Source organism: Chinchilla lanigera, unplaced genomic scaffold, assembly GCF_000276665.1.
Source record: "Chinchilla lanigera isolate Chin_1 unplaced genomic scaffold, ChiLan1.0 scaffold00014, whole genome shotgun sequence".
Taxonomy (NCBI): Eukaryota; Metazoa; Chordata; class Mammalia; order Rodentia; family Chinchillidae; genus Chinchilla; species Chinchilla lanigera.
Window position 1 is genome coordinate 8,189,082 of NW_004955415.1, and position 7,074 is coordinate 8,196,155.

Sequence of the window (7,074 nt, forward strand, 5' to 3'; positions counted from 1 at the left end):
GCTGCCTGGATCTGGGGTTCATACGCTGCCTTGACCTTTACTGACTTGCTGTCTTGTTACACTAAGCAGTCCAGGGCATCTCTGAAGTGTTGTGAGATTTTCATGGGAAGAAGTACTGATAGACAATGTTTGTGACTTCAAGCTGCATGTAATGTCTTGCTTGTTGTGAATTTGTGGCTCTTTAGACAATTTGAAAACAATGTTTTGTGAAATTTCCCAGAACATTTTGTTTTATGAGGTAAAAAATGGCTTTCACTGCATGATCAACAGTTCTGTGTCTACTCAGGAGAAAAACAATCAATTGTGGCCTCTGACAGATCAATAAGCATGGGTAGGAGTTCAGATTCCTTGTCTTTATGGTATCCATCATTCTCTTCCTTCCCACCACTGCCAGAGATAGAGCTGTAGGATATTCACACTGAGAGAGAATTTAGAGAGCTTTAAAAACTATGATTTTAGAGATGAGGGAACAGAGGTCCAGAGAGGGCTAGAGGTTTGTTTCAGCCCCAAAGCAATGCCTGTGCATTAAGTTGGGGTTAGAGCCCTGAAAGAAATCCTCTTTCCACAACTCTGAAATCTTTTGTGACTTCAGTGGCAGCTGTGATACAGAACAGAGGATAGGCCTGGAGGAAGAGAGCTAGGGGAGGAGTTGAGTTTCCAAGGAAATTGAGGGGTTGTTAGAGGGCAAAGAGAATGATCTAGATTTCTCCAGCAGAGGTTCTGTAGTTCATTGCCCATCTTTAGCCACCAATAGGACACTTGGATCTAACCTCTTTGTGAGGTTTTTGAATGCAAAAGTCTCCATAGAAAATTAACCATGCTATGTTTTATCTTCTCAGGGCCTTGATTCACCCCCGTGTGGTTTAGAGAGGTTCAGCTATTTTATTGAAGCTCACAGAGCTACAAAGAGCTCTTTCTAAAGCCTGTGAGCTTTGCATTACCTTTGCATTAGCCTGTGAGCTTTTTAGGGGGCCAGACATAATCCTTACTGCAGATGGAACTCTAAGTATTCAGTTAATGCTAATTTGTGCCAAGGAGGAAAATCAGAGTGATCAGTAGCAGTGTACTTATAGTTACGATATGCCTAGTGAAGTTGGTTGAGGCTGTGGGGTTCAGGGTCACACCATCCAGGTTCAAGTCCAAATTCCATCTCCTATGCCTGTGTGACCTTGGCGGTGAGATTGTCCTCCTCCTCCTGAGGTCTTTTTTCATCTTATTTAAATATTAGGTACGGCTTTAGCATTTATCTCACAGCGTTGTGAGGAGCATAAAGAGAGGATGGTTGCAAGTCACTTTGGTGCTCGAAAACGTTAAATGCACCCTGATTTTATAATTTACAATTTAATTGGTGAGCAAGACAAAGCATGCAGTATTGGGAAGGATACATTCTAGATTTATAGTAATAGGTTTGTTTTTTTCTGGGATTGAACCCAGAACCTTCACACTGAGCTACAACTCCAGTCTTTTTAAAATTTTTTATTTTGAGATAAGGTATTGCTAGATCAGGTAGGCTGTGTTTAAACGTGCCATCCTCCTGCCTCAGCTTCCCAGAGTGCTGGGATTACAAGCATACACCACTATGCCCAACTAGTAATAATAATTGTTTTAGGAAGGATGAAGAGGGCTTCAGTTTCATTTTTTATTCCCATCTCTAGTTTTTAAATTCATTTACAAAAAAGCATATTCATGTTTTTACTTATGGGTTTTTATGTAATTTCTTGTTTTAATTTTTTTTCTGTTTTTCTTCCAGTACCAGGAATTGAACTCACGACCTTGCGCTTGCCAGGCAGGTGCTTTGCTACTGAGCTAAATCCCCAGCCCCTCTTGTTTTAATTTTTATGTAATTTCCTAAACTTTGAAAAGATTTAAATGCTTTCTAGGAATTCCAGCTTCCTTGTTGCATTTTCCTTAGACCAGCCAACCTGGGCAAGTTCTTAGCAGAGAGGTTTGAAGTGATTCAGCAGGCTCCCTGGTGAGATGACTGTTCTTGCCTGCCTGGCCTGATCTGCACTTTTCCAGACCCACATGGTTTCCCACCCTCCTTGCGAGAAGGGCTGTGACTGCTGCGGCCACGGCTCTGGCCCTAGCATAACGACTTAGATGCAGCAGGCACACAACCGCCTCACGCCACGGTGCTCAGTCCTAGGGTGTTGGGCTACACAGCCTCAGTTCACTGTCCTCCCTGTGCGTGACAAAACAACACAGTAACCTTGCTGTACTGTAGCAAAAAAATGAAAGAAAAATAAGTAATAATAACACATTACATATTTTAATGACAAATGCTTGGGTGGGTGTGATTTCCCTGAAAGGCAGGTCAGATGCTACACCTGTCTCCAGGGCCCCTGTGAAGGGGACAGCTGTAGCTGCTGTCTGATATAACTACAGTATTTCCAGTAGTGAAATAATTTCCCCAAATGGTGGACAACTCTTGGTAGCACTCTGAACAAAATGAAGTACAAACTTCCCTCGATTTGAATGCATTTTCACTTTCCCCAAACGTGCTGTACAAGTGGTTTTGTGGTTCATGCACTTAATTCTTTCCATGGTTCTGGTCACAAACCAAACTGGTCACAAACCGAATCAAATTCAGTGGTTAGGTTCATTGTTGACCTTCTGGGAAAATTTCATTCTGTTCATGATGAATTTGGTTTGTGAACAGAATTGTGGAAAAATTAAGTTCATGCACTGATGTACTACTTGCATATCAAAGCTAAGCTCCCCACTCCCACCCACAATAAACAAATAAATAGATTAAACATACAACGAGGGTCTAGGCTTAGATCATTATAAAGTGTTTTATCCTTGATAGTCTGAAGTGTTGCTCAGTGTTTTTTTTTTGTTGTTGTTGTTTTGTTTTTTTGTTGTTTTTTTCCGGTACCGGGAACCGAACTCACGACCTTGCGCTTGCCAGGCAGGCGCTTTTGCCCTCTAAGCTAAATCCCCAGCCCCTTTTGCTCAGTGTTTTATTGTGTAAGATATCACTGGAGGTCTAGTGTCCCTTACCTTCCCAATCACTAAATGCCCTTGGCGTTCATTCACTTTGTGTATAGTACTAAAAGATAAATTTTTACAAATTTCAGCAGTGCCCTCTAGGGGGCACTATTGCCTTCACTAAGAATGTCTGTCTTGTGCTGGAATGGCCACAGACTGAAAAAGAAGTCACAGGTGATTTGTGGCTCTTGGCATTGAAATGCAGCTAGCTTGATTAAAGATATAAAAATTTAATTTAATGTTATTGACATAAATTTAAAGATTGATACTCAATTCAGTTATTGGGAAAGTTTTAAGTATGATTATAACTACTTGATCATATGTACCTTGTCAACTATACATCTTATGAAATCTAAATATGGATCAACTATTTCTAACTGAAAGTTGAGTGACTGAATTGAGATGCTCTATAAATATAAAATACACACAGTGATTTGAAGGTTTAGTAGGAAAAAAGACTGTAAAATAATATCTCCTGAATACTTACACTGGATTATACGTTGAAATGATAAAATTGTGGACATATTGGATTAAATAGTAAAATAAATCTCACTTGTTTCTTTTTACTTTTAAATGTTGCTAAAGGACAATTTGAAACTACATATGTGGCTTATGTTGCATTTCTGTTTGGAGAGTGCTGGGATAGAGAAAACTCGGAACCATTTTTCAGCTTGTGAGATGAAGGAATATATAGCCAGTTACAAGTGAGAGAGAGTGAGAAGAAGTAGCCTCTTCTTTAGCAGGCAAAGCAGGGGCTCCAAGAACAGGGCCTTTGAATGTTGGAGGAATCCCGAGTGACTATTATTTTTAATGAAGGCCCAGATTTTGGCTTGTGGTTTCCGGCAGGGTTGGTGTTTTCCCACTACACTCACCTAATGCTGGATCCTTTGGGAACCTTCCTTTTGCATTCTGGTGTGGGGGATTGGCCTGCAATACAAAGGCTTATGCCAGCCTTGCTCAGAGGCAATGAGGAAAGGCATTTCAGAGTACAAGGACGATGGCGTATTGCTCCATCCCAGGGACTAACAGATACTGCAGAGCACACTGTGAGTTATCCTCTGAGGCAGAGCTTGGAGAACCAACTGCACCATAGATAGAAGTCTGTTCTGGGTTTAGACTATGATGAGACTAGTTAAAATAATTTTGAAGGAACCACCTTTCTTTCATCCGAGTGGTCAATTTCATGAAGGGAGACAGGGCCACTTAATGGTAAGAAGCATGAGCTTTGGTGTCAGATGTGGGTTAGAATAATGAGTGGAAGGTCATGGCTATGGGGCCCTGTGCAGGTAGCTTAACCTCTCTGAACTTGAATTTCCAGGTGTCCTGGCTGTGAAATCTCTCCTTGACAGTGAATGCTCAATAAGCAGTTGCTTTTCATTATGAAGGGGTGAGCGTGGCAGCTGGGGAGAATTTTTAAACAGAAAAGCCTTTTAGAACATCTCCCAACCTATTTTCCTCGAATACTGGCCCAGGAAATCAAATTCTAAAAACAAAGAGTTTTGTGAGTATTGTGTTTTGGAAATGGTATAGCCCCTAGTGAGACTGACAAAGTGTATTAGTGTATTAAGCATTCTGAGAAGTCTTAGAGTAAAGAAATCAGTTTAACTGGGTTTTGCTCAGCATTTCCCAAACTTATTTTGTTAGGATAAAAAAGAAAACCTCTTAGCTCTCATACTTTGAGAAATGACACAGGAGAAAATACTTCCCCTTCTAATCAGAGCCTCTTGACCCCATACATTGGCTAGATTCATCCTCAGGTTGTCCTATGATGTGGATGGGACAAGCCAACAGATATTGTCCTGGCCACCTACATTCGTGATGACAAATCATTCTCAAGGGAACTCAGACAATTTTGGATTTTTAAAAAAGTGATCATTAGATGTAAGTCTGTTGAGACACTGCCTTACAACTTCCAATTTTAGGTGGTAGGGGAGCAGAGGCAGACTATAAACTTAGATATTTTTGTAATGTATTTTATAAAGTCCCATGAACCCTCATAGCTCTCTGTGAATGATCAATAACTATAATAACCACCTTCTACTATAACAATATTTCAAAAGGAAACACAAGACTGGAGTTCACACACACACACACACACACACACACAGAATGTAGTAACATACAAGCAGATTAAAAAGATATGTGTAATTTATAAGCCCTACTCTGAGTAAAAATGATAGATGTGCAAAGATCACTAAAGCATAATATTCATACTCAATTTTCAATAATTGCACATTTCTTTCATCAAGACACAGATCTAATATAATCTCCCAAGTCCCGAGATACACTTGAAAATAAAGCCCAGTAAATGACATCAGACAGGATAGGATAAAAATGCCACTCCTAAAAAGATTTAGAACACACTGGGGTCTAAATCAAAATGCATAGAAGGCAACCTAGGCATCTGTGAATATTTTTATAAAAGCATCATTTCACCCTGATTTTTCATTAGCAACGTTTCAAGTGAACAAATCTTGGAATAACAGTATAATAATAATAGTTGAGAATTGTGATTTTTTCCTTTTTATATTATACGTATACAGATATTTAAATATACACGTATGTACAAGTATACTGAAGGGACAGATTCTTTCATATTAAATTGCCAGCACCCTGACATAGTCACCTGAAATATTTAAACAAGTATCTCCTGCCAAAAGGATCCTATTCATACAATTGTATAACATTATTTTGCCTAAGAACATTAATAAGTCTTTACTTCCACCAGGTACCATTTCTAGAGTTAAATTTCACCAGAAAGCAGTCCAGGTTCACTGATTACATTTAGCTCTCTTTAACTCTGGAATGTTTCTCTTACTGCTAATATTTTCTTCCTGATACATTGACTATTTTTGTGCCAGTGTCAGTAGATTTCCCATAGAGGGGCTTTGTCTATCTGACTTTTCCTTTTGGGTATTTTATTCTTCTTCTATCCCTTATTATTCCTGTAAATAAAAAATTCAATTTGATTGGATAAGTGTTGAAGACTTGGGTCCCAAACACCTCATGGGTGGGTCTGTTCTGGCTTGCAGTCTGTATCCCCCATAAATGCCAACAGTGTCCCCCCCCAGTATCACAAACATGGTGCTTTTGGTTTGAACACTAATTTGAATTCAGCCAAAGGGGAAAATGGTAGAATGGTGAAGATTTAATTTTTTCCAGCTGATTATATGCATTATCTATATCTTTAAATGTGAGGCATTTCTATTATCAAAATTACTGCTTACTCCTTATGGAAAAATGTGAAAAGTACAGAAAAGTACGGAAAAGAAGAAAAAGGTTACTGCTGATCTCCTTTTCCAATAAAGCCACTAATATTTTAGTGTTTTTTTAATTTTAAAAAATAAAAGAAGGAAAACATTAACAAAGAGACAACCATTTACAAAATAGCAAAAGAACAATACAAACAATATAGAGTTACAAACAAAGCGGTAGGAAATTAACAATGCTTGTTGTATTACATATTGATATCTTCAAAGTGGTTTCTCAGGAAAACAAATAGAGACATGCAATACTGATCAATTAAGGAATGATTAACTGTTTCTTTCAGAAAAGAAATAGAAGACAGTAGTTCAACTATGTTAACTATCCTGTATATACATACATACAAAATTTCTCCTTCTTTCCCTTCTGTTTTTCCACATCCCAGTTGCCCCTTACCCTTGAGCATTTTCCTTTTGTTTCACAATGTCTATCATACCTCCTAGTTTTTATTCACTCTTACAGGTTTTACAGTAGTGAGACAATGCAGCGCGTGCACATGCAGGTCTGATTTATTTCACTTATGAGTATGGTCTCTAGTTGTGACTACTTACCTATAAAAGCCTCGAGTTTATTTTTCTTTATAGCTGAGTAATATTCCATTATATAAAAGTACCACAATTTTCTTATCCAATCCTCAGTGGATGGACATTTGTATTGCTTCCACAATTTAGCAATTACAAATTGTACTGCTATGAACATAGGTGCACATATATCACACTGATATGATGTTTTAGACCTTCTGGGAAAATACCCAGAAGGGGAATAGCTGGGTTGAATGGAAACTCTAGATCTAGTTTTCTGAGGAATCTCCAAACTGAT